Source organism: Monodon monoceros, unplaced genomic scaffold (genome assembly GCF_005190385.1).
Source record: "Monodon monoceros isolate NGI ecotype Baffin Bay Population unplaced genomic scaffold, NGI_Narwhal_1 Super_Scaffold_17, whole genome shotgun sequence".
Classification (NCBI taxonomy): domain Eukaryota; kingdom Metazoa; phylum Chordata; class Mammalia; order Artiodactyla; family Monodontidae; genus Monodon; species Monodon monoceros.
In genome coordinates this window covers 21,024,337-21,042,899 of record NW_021703773.1, presented here as the reverse complement: position 1 = coordinate 21,042,899, position 18,563 = coordinate 21,024,337, and the positions used below count along the sequence as shown (strand labels likewise).

Here is an 18,563-nt window from a genome sequence, read left to right as displayed (position 1 = left end):
GGAAGGGCTGTGTGTCTCTGCTCCTCTTAATTCTGTAGGCGAGGATGTACTTTGGCCAGTGACGACTGTTGCTATGAAAAAAAAAAAAACTCCCCGCACATTAATTGTTAGGTTGGTTAAATAGAGACCTATAAACCTTCACCAAACCAACGCCATTAAGGATCTAAGCCAACTACATGGCCTTTACTCTTTATCCAGAGCCAAGCTTTTATTAGAAAATGTAAGGAGAACAGAGAGTCTCCCGAAAGCACTGTCACTGCATTGCAGGGCTGCATTCACTGGGAGCGTCGGAGACCAGCATCGGTGCAGGTGCAGACTCCCTGCACAGATGAGCCACCCTGTGTTCAGGTCTCGCCCTTCCTATGACTTATCCTCTGAAGGAAACACACCCTTTTCCAACCACTCATGAAAAGTTTCTCAAAACTTTTATCATCCGGGCTTCCCTGGTGGCACAGTGGTTGAGAGTCCGCCTGCCGATGCAGGGGACACAGGTTCGTGCCCCGGTCCGGGAAGATCCCACATGCCGCAGAGCGGCTGGGCCCCTGAGCCATGGCCACTGAGCCTACACGTCCGGAGCCTGTGCTCCGCAACAGGAGAGGCCACAACAGTGAGAGGCCCGCGTACCGCAAAAAAAATTCCAGCATGATCATTTTAAAATTTCTAAATTTCATTGAAATTCTGCTCACAATTATCTTCTTGAATAATAAGTTATTCTATTCCAACATGGCATTTGATTAATTTTAATTATGACAGAATTTCCTGTCTGCTTGTTTCTTTAATCCGATTTTAAGGAAAATTCACTAGTCTTACACTAGTGTGAGAGTGAGTGCTTTAAGAGATTTAGATGAAAATGCTTCTTATACCTTTGAGAAGTGCATTCCCTGTCCACCTTAATATCTTTTTGTAAAACGTATTATGTTCTGCAATTTACTAGCTGTCCATTTGTGGGTGAGTTAATGTCTCTCAACTTCTTTTTACTCAGTCATACAGTAGGACTGATAAAAAAAAATTTAACAGAGATATTGTAAAAATTAACTACAATGGCAGCTTAACCATCTGCCTGAATTCAAATCTTTTGCTTTGGCAACACCATAATGTGTTAATCTCAAGGTCGATGGGCTTTTATGGTTATGATCATGACAAGCCCTTCAGAAGTGAGGAACCCCATCCATACCTCCTGGGCATAAGAACACACACTCTGCCTTTTTGAAAAATACCTCTAGGTCTGTCCTGCCCCAAAGTGGTAAGAGATATATTTAGCAGGACTCCACATTTTTGATTAAATCCTCCTACACTCTTCTCATTCAAGAGCTCGTCAAGTGATGCCTAATTAAAACCGTAAGACATAAACCAACACTTTGCTTTAGTAAGAAAAGGAAGAGAGTGGAAGTGATGATTACAATATGATGTGAAAGAGGGCTGCTGCCTCCGATGGCATTGGAAGTCGGTCCCAGAGAGATGTTCTGTACAGTCAGCTCCTGCATCTCCCGCTTTCTGTGCAGTGTCAGTGGAGAATTACTTATCTCTTTTTACACAGAATATCTCCTCTTCTCTCTACCCTTTCAAACTCAGTCTCATTTTTCTAAATAGCACGTTTGTTGTACTGCTCAGATACTTTCAATGGCTGCTCACTTCCTAGATTCTAGAGAAGTAGTTCTTAACATTTTGCAGTTCAGATATGGTTTTGATAATCTCAGAGAACCTAGGATCCTCTCCCCCAGAAAAATGTACACACACACACACACACACACACACACTTTTATTTTGACTCAGTGCTCTAAAGCCTGTCCATAAACTCCAGGTTAAACCATTTGCTCAAGAAAATAAGAGCCCACATTGCTTACCCTAAAAGTCAAAGCTCTCTATCACCTCCCATTCATTTCCAATGACTTGGCCATTGCTGAAATCTCAGTTGTAAAGTATCCACTCTGATAATTATCACTTATCATATTAGATGACTTGTTCTAGCACTGCTGCTCCGAGAATTATTTATTTCTCTGAGAATTCTAGGGCACTGGCACTACTAAGTTCTCGCTGTCCTCAGCTCTGCTCCCCATGTGCCACATTTCTATTCAACAGCATCGTTGTCATTACCCATTCATGCAATCATTCCCCTTGTTGTCTTCTTTAATTCCCTTGTCCTTTAATTTTCCCTTTGTGTACTTGTTCAGCAATATACCCATCTGGTTAAACCCAGCTCTCTAACTACTTTATGTCTGCTTCAAATAGTGAATGCAACTAAGGAAATGCGCACAAGCATGCCAATAGGTCTTACTTCACATATACGACAACACATTTCAAATAGGTCTTGGTATTGTCTGGCAGTTGTAACAAATTTCCCAATAAATGTTTTTGTTCACACTCCTAGAGAACTTTTAATCTTCTTTTTAAACTTCCAGCTTCCACCCTCCAGCCACACACTATCAGTTGATGATCTTGCTTTTTATACTTTTTTGAGAAAACAGAAGTATTCTGATGAGAATGACTTCATCTTCTACTCCAAATACACCACTTGACCTAGAATTTCTTTTCTCTCCTACTTTATTGAACTATCTCTCCTTCTCTCTGTAAAAGACAAGCCATTCCATTGTGTACTGGAAGTTTTACCTCTTTCACTACTCAATAAATTCTGCCATGCAATTATTCCTAATGTCTCCCAGGACCATCAGTTTCTTCCTCTTCACTGGAATGGTTCCATCAGCATTCTAATATGCGGTAATGCTTCCCATCTTAACAACAAGATGGTGCTTCCCTTGGCTCCCATTGCCCTCTAACTGCTGCTACTCATCTCTTTACTCCCTTTCCCAGCAGAAATATGTACACTGTTTGTCTCAATTTTCTTACCTCCCATTCTCTTGATAATACACTCAACCCTTTCATCCCCATCATGTCAATGAAACCATTCCTGTCATAGTCACCAACTCTCTCCATCTTGTGAAATCCAAATGTGAAGTCAAAGCCCTCTTCTTCCTTGACCTCTCAGTAGCATTTGACCCAGATGACATGCTTTTTCTTGAAGCATTTCTTTCCTTATCTTCTAGGACACCACACACTCTCTGGGTTTCACTCCTACATCACTGACTGCTCCTTCATTCTCTACCTCTACCTCAGGGATGCTTCAGAACTTGGGCCTTGGTTTTCCACCTCTTCCCCTCCTTTGGTGATCTCACACGGTTTAAATGTCACTAAACACCGATGACTCCTAAGCATGTATCTCCAGCTCCAACCTCTCAGTTTATCTCCAGTAGAGTCAACAGCCCAGTTACCACTGGGATTACTAGTGGGAGTTCAAACTTTCAAAGGGCTGGACAGAACGACTGCTTTATTAAACACCTTCCCCACAAACTTCCTCCTTGCCCATCTACCCTCTAATCCTCAAACACTTAACCCGTCCTGTAGGTTCTTCCACAGAACATATCAGCATCCTATTACATCTCGCCGTGTCCACAACCAGGACCTCTAACGACCCCTGTCCAAGCCTCTCGCCTCTCATTGGACTCTGCATTCATCTCCTCGCTGGTCTCCCTGCTTCCACGGCTGCCCTTCTGCAGTCCAAGAATAAACTTATGAAACAGAAATCGACTCATTTCATTCTCCTGTTTAAAATTCTCTAACATCTTCTCAGCACATAGAGAATAAAATCCAGATTTATTACCATGATCTTTATCAACTTTTATACTGTGACGCAACCTACTTCTCTGACATTTCCTGCACCCCTCTCCAGCCAAGCTGGCCCCGCCAACTTGTTCCTGCGCGGGGCCTTTATCCTTGCTGAGTTTTCTACTGGAACACTCTCCCCTGGGGTTTTGCATGGCTGCTTCATTCCCATCATTCGGGGCTCTGTCCTTGTTCCTCTTCAAAGAGCTCTTCTAGATCACCCTACCTGAAAACACTACACCTGTTTATCCTCTAGACATGTAGTTCTCAACCACGGGTGATTTTGCCACCCAGGGGCCCAATAACAATGTCTGAAGACATTTTTGGTTGATGCTACTAGGAGGGTGCTACCGGCATCTAATGGGCAGAGGCCAGGGATGCTGCTAAACTTCCTACAAAGCACAGCACAGCCCCACAGCAAAGAGTTGTCTGGCTCCAAATGTCAATAATGCTGGAGTTGAAAAACCATGCCATTGTTCTGCTTTATTATTATCACAGCACTTACTAGTATAATAACAGTAGCTTACATTTGTTTTAGATTTACCATGTGCCAGACACTGTTCTGTAAATACAGTACAAATTATAAAGCTTGTCATGTATTTTTCTCATTGATCCTCACACCAACCCTACGAGGCAGGTACTATTATTATCTTCATTATATAGACAAGACACTGAGGCATGGAAAGCTTAAATATCTTGCTCAAGGTCAAACTGGGGAACTGGGATTTGAGTCCAGACTGTCTGGCTCCAAAGCCTACCCCTTTAGCCATTACATTATAGGGCTGTGAGATTACATTTTTGACTATGTGTCTATTATCTGTCTTTTCCCTCTAGTATATAATCTCCATGAGAACAGGGTCCTTGGCTGTCTTGTTCATCCCTGGACCCTCTCTATCTAGACATATAGTAGGCACTCAAAAATATTGAATGAGTGAAGGGTCCCACGTACCCTACCAGCATTACTTCCCATGATTTTCGCAAACAAACAGAGACAATTTCCCAGGTAATGACATCCTTCCTCTCTATCCTTGAGGCATTTCACTTTCTTTCCTTCTCTGTGACTCAGCCCACACTCTCTCCCAGGTCTGGTTTGTCCTCCTTACCCCTTTCCTCAATCCTTGCACAAATGGTACCCATTTCTTCAGCCTCGCCTCAAATCTTACATAACACATTTCAGTTCCCTATATACATATTATCTTCTGGTGGAAAGAATTTTAGAGATCATAAAGTTCAAATGATTTATTTTACATTTGAGAAAAATAAAACTCAGAAAAACTAAATAAGATACTGACAAAAAGCCCCCTTTCTCTTCTGTTTGCAATTGCCATATAACTGAAATGCTGGTGGGAGGAGATAATTTGTAGAAGCTTCTGGGACAGCATGTCCCCTATAGCTTAGCAAAGTACTTTTCCTCAAGTACTGCCTTTACTTAGCTGACTACATTTCCCCAGTTTCATATTTTCTTTACTCCTAACCTTCAGGACAATGTGTCCTCATGTTCTTATTTAGAATAATTTCCACCTGTGCCATGATTTATTTTAAAAAAGATCAGAAGTATGGTTCTTGCCTTTAGGGAGTTTAGAATAGACAGGGAAGAGACAATGTATGTTTTTATCTGAGGTCTTCCTTTGTGATTCATGCTGGTTTATATTCTGAAGGAGTTACTGCAAGAACAGGTCATGGCTCTCCAAATTGTTCTGGTTATTTCTGGGAGTGTAACAGAAGAAATGTGGTTTTGATTTACACCTAGATGATGAACGGATGCTGGCATACTTAATTAGGACAAGAGAAAAGAAATTCCACAGTTAACCTGTATGATATCATCAATTTGTTCTATAATATACATGGTTTAATTCAACAATAACTTATAGAAGGCTTTTGGCACTTCTTCTGATGGAAAGGAATTGGATAAATGGTGTTTCTGGTGAAATACTCTCTTCTTAGGTCACTGAACACGTGCAGGAAAGATATACCTGGAAAAGACTCTTAGGTTGTTTAAGGCAATTTCAATGTGGACAAACCTAGTAGTTATTTGGAGAACAAGATATTCCACAGGGTGACAAATTACCATCCTTCAGACTACCTGAGGATTCAAAGAGGAAAACCTTTCTGTATAATAGGAAGATCTGACAGTCACCACCTTAACCAAAATATCCATTGCAACATGACTGAAGTTGGACATCATTGAAGTGTGTGCCTCCAGATGTGATGCCATGTAAAGCATCACTTAGGACATGGCCTTCCCCCAGACTGATAAACAGTTTCTACTCAAGCTGAAAGAACTAATTTCCAGTGTATAGGAAACAAAGGGAATGAGAAACAATGTAAACGTCATCGCAAAGAGACAGCCACACAAATACTGATTGTGGAACATTTTACAAGACAACTGGTTTGCTCTCTTCAAAGGTCAATGTCATGGGGAAAAATAGTGGAGGGCAGTATACTAGATTAATAGAGACTAAATGCATGAACCTCAAATATAACCTGGTTGAAGAACAAAAGAATAAAATCATTAATAAGGAATAATGGAAGAAGTTTGAAAATGAAATAGACATTAGATGATATTAGCAAACTACTTATTTTCTTAGTTGTCTTATAGAATTAACGCTGTGTAGAATAATGTCCTTATTCTTAGGGTATCAATATCTATGAGAGAAGTGTGTCATGATGTCTGCAAGTTAATTTCAAATGCTTCTTCAAAATGCACACACATGGGGATGTAGCAATACGGCAAATGTTAATAATTAAATCTAGGTAGCAGATACCTTTCGACTTTTCTGTTTGAATGTTGAATGTAAACATGTTGAGATGAAGCTAATGGCGGTCTTCTGGAAAATTACCCACTAAAGCTATGTCCCACTCCCATTTGTTAGCCTGTATTCTTTCTTAGGAACCATTTTATGAAAATTTCCTATCCTGTAAAATTACGTAAATAGCCATCTACTTTCCTTTTCCAAATCTGCTGCAAATTCTAATTAGTGATTGGCAAAAAGTATTAGAGTGCCCCCAAAAGAGATATTAGGTACAAAATCAAAGCCATTGTATAGATACTGGCTTGGGAGTATCACGATCTGGATTCCAGCACTTATACTTCCATTAACATGTGTATGATATTGGCCAAACCACTTAAATACCTACAAAGATTGAGCCTCGATTTCATTTTATTTCAAAGGATCTGGATTTCATGGTCTTCCATTTCTAACCAATGATTCCAGGCTATGAATTTGTATAATACAGTGAAATTAGATACTACAAAGACATGGCATGTCTAGAATTTGGATCTGCAATGCATAGTGCAGAAATCACACAGCGCTTTGATGCATTTATACTTTTCACACTGTAGAAAATTGAAATGTGGCATAGAGTCATAAATATTTAACAAGAAAAACTAGGCATATGAAAAGCATTCAGCAATACATGTGTGTGAAGCTTTGCTGAAAGCAGTCATTGGACAGGCGGATCAAGTGACTTTATGTCCTGGAAAATGAAACAAGTATAAAGGAGTATGAGTCTGTGAATTTTTTGAAAGTCATTGGTAAGCCAATAAATATTATGAAGAACCTAGGGGCAGGACAGGAATAAAGACACAGACGTAGAGAATGGACTTGAGGACACAGGGAGGGTAATGGTAAGCTGGGACGAAGTGAGAGAGTGGCATAGACATATATACACTACCAAACGTAAAATAAATAGTGGGAAGCAGCCGCATAGCACAGGAAGATCAGCTTGGTGCTCTGTGACCACCTAGAGGGGTGGGATAGCGAGGGTGGGATGGAGATGCAAGAGGGAGGAGATATAGGGGTATATGTACATGTATAGCTGATTCACTTTGTTATACAGCAGAAACTAACACAACATTGTAAAGCAATAATACTCCAATAAAGATGTTTAAAAAATATTATGGTGTGTCTAGCAATCGTGAAACGTGTTTTCCCATTAATCCTATGACACAGGTAAGTGTAGGATTAGTACCACCATCAACAGCTGAGACATTTGATGTCAAATATCTGTTACAAATCACCGTCTTACTGAATTCTTCAAATGCAGCAACTAACAATTCATGGGGAAAAGGGCCCTGATCTCAAGGCTTTCAAGGATGCTCTGAATATATGATCATTAGTGCTCTGGGGACCTTGGAGATTATGAATCACGTTGAACTATGTAGTCATACACACCAGTGTGTTCCACGTTGTACTCAAAAGTTAGTGTTGATTTGGAAAGGGCCCTGGACTTTAAATAGAATACTGACCTTTAGCAATTATTAAGCTACGTGCTAGAGCAGCATTTGTTTGATTGCTTGGAGGTTTACTCCACCTATTTGACTCTGTCAACTAGTTGATACAGTGACGATTGCATTGAGTGGTTGACCGTTTTGAGAAGTTTATAAACCCCATCAGATCTCTTCTAACAGGGTCACGTTGGATAAATGAGGAAGCCAAGCCAAATGTACAGACAGAACTATCCACACGTAAAAAGTATGCCATATTAATTAGCAAAAGTTTAAACTATCCCTTCAAAATTTTGACTCAGTTTAGGTCAAAAGGAAGCATTTAATGAATGACATTTTACATCACGAATGGAAAATGATGGTAATTCAAATCCCAAGTTATATCCTGATCATTGCACAATTCTGGCAAATCTCAAAGGATATTTGATTTCATGTACAGCTCCTCTTATGGCATTTCATTTATTACATTTTTATAGGAAATAGGTTTTTCTTTGCCACTTTCATTACAGAGGATTCTTGCTTTTCTCATCATTTATTCATTCAACAAACATTTTTGGAGAACCAGGAAAATATAAAAAAATAAACATGGTCCATGTGTTAGAAATATGAACAGGAGGCTAAATGAGATTGAGAAGGGACATCTAGCTCATGCTGGGTAAGCATGTAAGCTGTAAAAAGAATGAGCAGGGATTGCTGCAGGACGTGACACACCAAGACAGAGGTGTTAGTGGTAGGAGTAGGGAAGTGACATGATGGAGGGGGTGGGGGACAATGAACCAGGTAGAAGCAGCAGCGTTTCGAAAGGCTTGAGGTGGTGTAACAACAAGATATGTTTGACAAAGTACAAGTAGCTCAAAGTGCATGAAATACAGAGTGGGGTGTGCAGAGGCAATTAGGAGAAAATCTCACATATTGAGAGGTGATCAAGAAAGATTTTGTAATCCACAAGGGAAGCTGGACTTTATTCTGAGAACACAGAGCTATCTGGGAAGTTACTAGCATGAATAAAGTGTGCTTTAGAAGGAGAATGCTGGCTCTTATGTACAAGTTGAACAGGGTGGGTCTAGAGATCTGTACAAGGTTGTTGCCATAATCTGAACCAAAAAAATCTGAGAATGTGAATTAAGGGAGTGGTGAGGATGAAGAAAAAAAGAGGTAGTTTGAAAGAGCAATAAACCCACAAACATGTTTGTAAGTTTAGCTATCTGAAAAAATCTGAACTGTGCGAAGCATAAAGTTGTGATGAGAGTTAGCTATAGATATGAATTCCAGAAAAAAATCAACGCATGGCATTTATTCAACAGTCATGTTTCAAAATATTTTCCTTTGGTAGACAATGTTCTAATCAAGATGTCAGCAAAGGGAATACAAACCAAACTAAATGAAACACAAAAAAAACTTCCGTCTCCTCATCCACCTTATTTTCTCTTCTAAATAACGGATTCATTCTTTTAAAAATACATCAATGGAAGAAGTTCAACGCAGTGTATGGGTGAGTCTGGTTTTGTGAACAGGACATACATTTCAGCACACATCTTTAATATGTAAAATGTAAAGGGCTGAATAAGACAATAAAACCTTCTCCAAAATGTCACTTAGCTTTTTATTTTATCAAACAGATAAAATATAATTCAGTAACATAAAATGCAAAATTATGACCTGCTGGACTGCTCTCTACTCCAGAACTTGTCCTTTGTCAGTGTGTCAGGGTGATAAAACCAGACACCTCTCCCTGGGCAGTAACCCAAAATGGGTCCCTGGGCTATAAATTAACACTATCACTCCCCCAATTTCTACCCCATCCTCCAACAGTCACACACCCAGAGTAAGGACGGGGTCAAAGGACAAAGGAGAATGTTTCCACAGTTCACAGTCCCGGTGTCTATAGCTTTCCCCTTCCAGTCTGCTTGAATTCCCTTCCCGTCCTCTCCCTACTCCCTCATCCAGAGGAATGCAGCCCCCATATGAAGTTAGTTTTCAGAGTCCACAGTCATGGGACTCTTAAGGGATGCTCTATAGATGGGGAAATCTCACAGCCCTCGGTTACTTGAGCATGGAATGGAAGATTTTGTCTCTTCTAGTACCTAAGTCCCCTTTGCTTTCAATTTCTTAATTTTCCTCTAGTTCCAAACTGTGGGAATGATGTCATGTTTTTTCTTCTAAAGTAATTCACCTTTCCTGTAGCCTGAGCCATCTCCCACAGTTTACTGAAAGAGCCAGAACAGCAGAATAAAAAATGGTGTGAGCGCTAGAGTTAGGCAAACAAGTTCAAATCGAAGCCTTCTCACTTCCAGCTCTGTAGTCTTAAACAAGTCTGGCCACTCCTCTGTTGTCTCATCTGTAAAATAGGAATTACAAAATCCTTTTTCCCTTGGGGTTTTTTAAGCACATTTAAATGAATCAATTCATATAATGTACTGAGCATATGGTCTAGCGCTAAGGAAGCGCCCATGTGAATACATTATATTAATTCTGGAAGTGATTTGTTCTTTTTCTATCTATCTAGACCTTCTCTGGTTAGTTTCTTTGGGAACTGAAACTCATATTAATGCAGTCCTAGACTCCTTCCTCAGGAATTCCCTGATCTAGCTTCTCCTCTGTTCTTATATTTAATGTTTTCTGTCAGACCAACTCTACTTACCCGAACCTCTCCAGTCTCGATCAACCCATTCTGGTTTAACTTTGTTTTACTTTGTTTATTTGTTTACATTGTATCTTCTCTGAAATCCCTGGGCTTCATTACAATTTTCTCCCTAAAATACTGGCCCATCTCAGGGAACAGTTTCACATCTTATAACACACATTAGTCTTCCCAATCTTCTACCTGTCTACCTTGCTGTTCATTCATTCATTCAAGCTATGCTAATCACTTTTCTCTACATTCAAGGAGTTCAAACTGTAATGGGGAAGATAGACAATATATTGTGATGAGTAGAATGATGAATTCCAATATTAATTAGATAACATGTGTAAAATGCTCACCTAAAAGAGCACCTGGCAGAGAGTAACGATCATCAAATATTAGATATCTGATTATAAGGTATAAAGAATATCACTGAAATGAAGCACATGACTCCCGTTCTGTGTTCAGTGATGAACAGGAGATTTCTGGGAAATGGGAGGAGGAAGAAATTCTGCATTCCTTGTCAAGGAAACAACACGTATAAAGGCAAACATGGTGGAATGCCGACTAAAACAGCACTTGGTGTTGGCAGACTCCAAGAATTTCTAGGGAATGAGGGAAGGAGGCAGTGGACTGGAGGGGCAGGAGGTGAGGCTGCTAAATTAGGCAGATGTCAGATAGTAAAAGTCCCCTTTATACTATGCCAAGTCATGCATTTGGACTTGACTCTGGAGCAGAAAGAATTATTTGCAAATTATTAAATGCCTACTCTGCAACAGATGGCATCATGGATACTTGACATTCATTATCCTATTTAAACTTCAAGTGAAATACAAGGTAGATAGATATCAGTTTGGTTTCATTGTTATGGAAATCAAAGGGTCAACTGAGAAAATAGTACAGACAGGATTTGAATGAAGGTCCACTGGATTGAAATTTCGTATTCTATTACACCACATTTTGGAAGAGATTGGACTAAGTTAGTGGGAGGTGAGGGGTAGCACTCGGATATGTTTTAAGAAAATGAATGATGTGAATAAATTTGATTTTTAAACTCATAACTTTGCAGCAGTGTGGAGAATAGATTGAGGAAGGAAGAGCCTAGAAGCAGAAAAGCCCATTAAAACCTGAAGCAGTAATATGGTGAGAGGTGTAGGAGTCTAAACAAAGATAATGGGAAATTCAGAGAAAATGTTGAATCTAAGATCTATTTGGTAAAAATAACCGACAACATCAGCATTCTCAAAATGCTCACTGACATTTCATCACATGAAGCCCAAGTTATGGAGGCTTAACCATCTCACCGTAACGATCGGAGGACAAGAAGAGCGGAAGGAAAGACAAAGAGTGTTTGCTATAAGCGGTAACTGGCCCTGTTAAGAATATTTTGGGAGTTCCCTGGTAGCCTAGTGCTTAGGATTTCAGGCTTTCACTGCCATGGCCTGGGTTCAATCCCTGGTCGGGGAATTGAGATCCCACAAGATGTGCGGTGCAGCAAAAAAAAGAATGAGGTTTTTAACATCCGGCTACCGTTCAAAATTCAACCTATTTTTTATAACAAATAAGGAAGCACTCCCAGAGCTGTTGAATCAAATGAAATTAGAGGCAGGTAAAGGATAAATTCTTGGAGAGGCACTAATCAAGGGAGAAAGTTATGGTTTTGCCACAGTTAGTAACAGGGGAGACCAGCATGGGCTGTAGAAGCTCTATATTAATGTGCAGACTGAGGGTTTGGAGGCAGTTTTTATAGGTTATTTCACAGAGATTCTTTATTCAACTCAAATATTTACCTAGTGCTTCTGTGTGCCCAATAGCATGGCCGGGCAGTGATAAATGCCCCTTCCAGGATCCCAGTAATGATTTTTTTTAAAATGCATTTTTGGAGCCTTAAGAAATATAAGACCATGCTGGGGACAATACTTTTAATTTTTAATACACATTTTGACTTGTCGAGAATTGGTTTTTTTTAAATTAGTGTTTCCTGTTTTTCCACTAAGAACAGGCAGAGTGTGCTTTAGAGAGAGACACTTCAGAACTTCACAGGGACCTCTACAAGGGGCGATCCCCTCCATAGCGCTGGGGAGAGGGAGCTTGAAAGTCCCTGTGAACAAAATATGAATGGACTAGAGTCTTCTTCAGAAGAAGAAACTGAATGTCCACCAAACAAACATACAAATGTTTCCCTGTATCTGTCAGTAGGAAAATGTCTAATGGTACAGTTTAAAGAGGAGAAAGAAGGATGGTACCTTAGACTGATTGATTCCCAGGTCATAAACCCAGGCACTCCCTTCAAATGATCCCATACTGACATCATACTAACACAAAACAAGGCGCCCTTTTTTGGTAGTGCTCCAGCAGAATCACTCCCTTGTTTTCCATGACCTACATCAGAGGGATTTTGTAATAACACAGTCCTGGTTGTTCACAGGCAGGTACCATCACATTACCACTCGGGCATATTAAGGAAACTTACACTTGGCTTCCCTTCTCAGTCCATGACAAGGATTTTGAAAAGTCCTAAGAAGGGTTTACAAAATCATGAGGGATGGACCCGGACTGCTCATACAATGCCTGGGATACGGCTTTATGTGTTCCCTAATGATGAGGGTGTGGCTCATCACCCAGCTCATTCTAGAGGCCCAGCTCGATGACAGGCTAGCGCTGTCCTACAGTCGCTGCCCTTCGTCACTCTTAGAAACCAACCTCCACCTCCCAGTAGGTGGCAGGTACTCCTGGTGTCCTTTGATGGCTGTTCTCACCAGTCCTCCCTGACACGGCACATTCTGGACTTGGCTCCTTCACGAATGAGAGGAAACTATTACTTTATCAGAGTGGACTTACCAGATTTGCTTGGGCAGTTCCCGGGTATCCGCAGTACCACGAGGGTGCCGGGACACATTGGCCTGAGGCTTCGGAGAGATGCTGAACAAAAGGAAATTTTTCCTAATTCACAGATTTTATTGCAAGGTCAAATGGAGTCGATTAATTCAATCACTTTACTCTTCGTGGAACTTAGGTAGCTTGGTAGCTCAACGTGCATACATCGATCAGCTTCTTGGGAAATAAATTGTGTTAATAAGTTGAACAAACACTCGTGTAATATTTTCTATGAGACAGGCCTTTTGCTAGGCAATGGTAAATTTGAAGTCAGACTCTAACTCCGGTCCGGGGAAGGAAACAAACAAACGTCCCCAAAACTCTAAAAGGAAGACAGAGTATTAAAAGAGGTAAAAGAAAAAAGTTAAAAGAGCTTTTTATGATGTTACTTTATCCAGAGGTGTTTGCATTTCAGTGGTATCACAGGTGGAATTTAAGATGCTGGCCAGTGAGTGGGGGGTTTTTGACCTTGGGACAATCAGGACCCTCCCATTAGCCACACGGCCAGGGCAGCACCCTAAATGTTCAGTCCTCTCGTAGCAGGCCAGCAGGTGCGGGAAAGCAGTGAATGGGAGTTCATTTTAAGTTCAAGAAAATCGAGGAGGTACAACTGAGTTACCTCAAATGGGGAGAGTTTGAAGGGCTTCACAAATGTGAAGGTCACTCCTTTTCAGAGACTGTTTTGACGTTCTTTGTTTAGATCTAAGCTGAGCATGTGGACAACCAGAGTTAGTTTTCAGCAAAGCCATCCTCCACGTTATCTCCTTACATGCATCCTGGCAAAAATAATCATCATAAAAATAAACATTTTGCTCTGTCCCTTAGTTTTTTTTTTTTTTTTTTTTTGTTTTTTGTGGTACACGGGCCTCTCACTGTTGTGGCCTCTCCCATTGCGGAGCACAGGCTCTGGACGCGCAGGCTCAGTGGCCATGGCTCACGGGCCCAGCCGCTCCACAGCATGTGGGATCTTCCCGGACCGGGGCGGGGCACGAACCCGCGTCCCCTGCATCGGCAGGCGGACTCTCAACCGCTGCGCCACCAGGGAAGCCCTGTCCCTTAGATTTTATTCTCTGTCCCCTTGTTTATTCCCCTTCAAGCCAGTAGATAAGTTCTTCCTAAGAACAGCATGAGGTCACTGCTTGCAGCAAACATCCTCACAGATGACCAAGGAAAACAAAGTGTGTATGTATCATGTTTCTCACCAACGTTGCTGCCTACCTAGGCTTTCTACCTTATTTTGGACCCAGAGAACAATTTTACGTTCCTAGTCCACCAGGTCTGTCTGTAGGCGTTAGTAAGTTATCTTGGTGCGATAAGGTGTTTTCCAGCCTCCAGTGACTGCTGCTTCTCTCAGTAGCATCCCTTTTGCCTGGACTCCCCACCTCCCCACTTTTTTTTGTAATCTCTCTCCTACTCAGCAGTCCCCTATCAGCATCTGCTCTTAGGTCCTGCCCAAAGACCAGGGTGTAACCATATCTTCAGGTAGTCTTGCCAAGGCTATTTGCATTTGAATGGGATTCAAAGCCTTACACTGAAGGCATTGCTCTCACAAGGCAGAAATTTAGACATTATTGGAGAGATGGAAGAGAATGCAGGGGGTGGAGGACAGTGATGAACTAACAAGGGCCTTTCTCCTGCTTCTACAGTAGTCAATTCCCTCTTCTAAGTGTAAAGAGTAATCACGTCTATACCCAGTCAACCCCAAGGAGGTCAGACTTGACTTTGACATCATGTCTTTTCAATTACACCCTTCTCCTATTTACATAAACTACTTATAATTATGTGGATTCCTCTAACTCTCACAAGCCAGCCAGGTAGGGCTAATCTGCCCAGGTTCACAGGTAGGTGGCAATGCTGGGACTTATTAAGCCAGATCTGTCTGGAACCAAAGGCCAGTCCCCGTCTATTATTTTACCCCATACAGCTTCCGAGGAAAATGCCCCTTCCTTGCTTTAATTCCATCCCTTTAACCTGCCTCTTGCTGACCTAAAATGCTTTATTGATTCCAACCTTATTTTCTAACATTACACTTTTATTCTTCCTTTAATAGAAATACGTGTTACATCATGTCAGGTGTGAGGACACTTCTTATAGTTCAAGTACAAGATGTCACCCTTCTATATTCTCTTCTGCAGAATAACACTAATTCCTATATTCCCATTACCATTCATTGAAGTTGCTACTGAATTCCCTATGGCCATCCAATTAATCGGCTAATTTTGCATTCTCCAAAGCCATGTCTTTTAAACATAGAAATAAAAAGGCAATAATTTCACATGTATAAAAAATATTCTTATTTTTATTGTATAGTTGATTTTTAAATTTTAAGACTTAGAGTTTTAACTTTTATATTATTTTATTATGATGAACGTATTATAACTAAATGGTGACTTTTCAAGTTTAAACAGTGACTTAAAAATATTAGCTATACATATTATTTTTATTGTGTATATGATATTCTATAAATAAAATCATGCGTCTTATAAATATTTATAGAACCTGAAAGTCACAAAGTGTATCATAATACATAATTAATGATGTTACAGAGGCAAAGTGTATTTAGCGCCACAGACCATAATTAATAAATAAATGAATAAAAGCAAGGGTAAAAAAATACCACTGGCCTAGAAATTTAGAAACTATAACCAATGCCTTAATATCCCCCCTCTTTTAAAAAATACACAAAGAATTTACATTACTTAAGAGAGTTTTCAGAGACATAATATGAAAACGTTAGTCCTGATAATTAGCTATAGAGATTAAAATGTTAATGGGCCATGCTTTTCAGAGATAACTGGAAAATGAAGCAAAGCACTTCCTGCATTCATTTCTGCTCCCTGAGACAACAGTTTATCTCAACTTCATTCAGGCCACCATTGATAATCCACCAATGTGTAATTTCAAATGTCCCACAGAGGATAACATACAACTTGCCAGTGAAACCTTTCTATATGGCTAACAATTTAATGTCTTAGCCGTAAGTTAAATCTTGCCTAATGTATGGTAAATGATGGAAAGCCCCTGTTATATCCATTCCTTCCAACAGATAATTGATGCAGAGGAGAGACAAAAGAAGGGGCTCACTCTAAAAAATAAATGCTCCACAGAGCAATCTCATGCCTCACGTAATGCAATATGTTTTCATGGGTTTTTTGTTACCCTGTAGCATATTAAATTATCCTCCCAATTACCTTGGCAACTAACACAAGAGCTCCTAATATGCTGATGACTTTTGGACAATTACACCAGCTGTCAGTAAGAAATGATAATTAAGGTATCTTAATTATTAAGCACGATGAGAAAATGCAAAGTGTTTGTTTTTTATAAAACTTGTGTCTAAAGCACAGAGGAATCCTCATACCGACAAAATTCTCTTTCTCTGCCTGAGATCAGCATTGTGGTCCCTTTTCTCTCTGGGGCTGGGAGACAGCCAGATAAACTGCAGCGACCTTTGAGATATGTGGTCCCCCCACTCCCGTCCTCCCCCCCAGTTCTTTCCCTGGGTCTCTTTAGTTATAAAGGTAGCAGAATGTGATGATTTAAAGCCACATTTTTGGCCAGCTTACCTTCAGAACAATAGCAACAATAACAAAGAGTCAGTCCTAATAAAGGGTCTTTGAACAGTCAGCTTAAGCCACGTAAAAGTGTTCCTTTATTCTGCTTATTACCGTCTCCCCCAGAGGTTAACCGTCTTAAAACGGCTGGCATTTCGACTGAGACCAGGAACAAAGCATTACTAGAAAGCAAAGAGATCCTCCAGCGCCAGCATCTTGCTTCCCGTAATTCTCAAGAAATAGAACAACTCAATGAAAAAGAACCGATACCTTTGAACGAGAACATTCCAGCACAGGAATATCGTCTTGTTGGCTGCTGTGCAGAATGAGTTGCTTGGGCATATATCTCTCTCTTCTTAGCTACGGGGTCTGCTTGGTGACTGCTGCCAACATAGGGAGCTACAACATGTATGTGGTGTTCGTCCGCAATAAAAGGAGACTAACCAGCCCAGCTTGGCGCTGCTCGCCGGAGGCATCAGATCTTTAGACCCTCGCCATCCGATTGGCTGCTTGCTAGTCTCGCTGTACTCGGCTGCCTTAATCTTCCACTGTGTTCAATATATTTTCCCCAGGGATATAGTCAGAGAACTGCTGGTTAGGGAATTGGAGGCAGGTTAAATTGAGCTGGTTTTAAAAAGCAGTGACATGATTTCCTATGAACATGTCTAATGTTTAATTTTCCAAAGTTCTACATAACCTACCCGGGAGAAACCTAATAAAATGGATATAATTTAACAATAGCAGTTTTGTGTTTCCTCTCTGAAAATACCTTGAGCTTACTGCATGCATAACACAGCACCGAAGTAATCAGGTAGCATCTTGCAGCATGGCATGTCTGTACAATCAATATTAAATCAAAACAGATGGGGATGACAGAATATATTAAGAGGGTTATTAAAAATACCAGGCCATGCTGTCGAATGAGGCTGCTGAAGCCATCTCAAGAAAGTGTTATAAATCACACAAAATGCTCTTACAATATTTATGGTTGACTTTATATATATAGCTACGATAATGAAAACCTAAAGATCAATGACAAGCAGTAAATGCTTTGTTACCATCTCTAGAAGAAAAGTACCAGAAAGAAATATCAAATCCTGTATTCTATGAAAGCAGGCCAAATAAGGAAAGAATAAAAAAGTACACCTTTATCATCTCCTATCCATATATTAGGTTCAATTTTATACTTAACTTTGGTTAAGGATTTAGAGCAGAGTATTTAAAAATACCCATTGGTATATATATTTTTTTAAATGAGAGGCTTCAAATTAAAGATGGTGAATTGACTGCATATATTTAACCTTCTGTCCCTCGCAAGACCTCACTAATATGATAATAAAGTTTTTATTTTAAAAACCATAAACCCACAAAGACAAAGAAATGGGAAATTTGCAACCAAATTTAGAGAATTGGAAAGTAGATGGATAGGTGGGAAGCGAACAGGGAAAGCTGAATCCCAAGATAGTAAGGGAGAAAGTCGAGAAATGACACCAGCCCAAACGAGCTCTGGAATTAGAGACATAGTGAATATTTGGAAGTGGAGATAAGGTGGGGCTAAAAAGAGCAGGTGGTCTGACCACCCGTCCTTCACCTTAATAGAACACTGGAGGTGTATCCTCTGGAG

General features: G+C 40.3%; 1 protein-coding gene across 2 annotated transcripts in view; it reads right to left on the bottom strand.

Moving 5' to 3' along the window:
- SORBS2 (sorbin and SH3 domain containing 2) overlaps window positions 1–17,724 on the bottom strand; it is a 320,493-nt gene extending 302,769 nt beyond the window's left edge. For both annotated transcript variants that reach the window (XM_029226673.1, XM_029226674.1), the window contains exon 1: window positions 17,210–17,724. The gene's annotated coding sequence lies outside the window, so the exon portion shown is untranslated. The remainder of the gene's footprint in view (window positions 1–17,209) is intronic.
- Window positions 17,725–18,563: the final 839 nt, after the last annotated feature.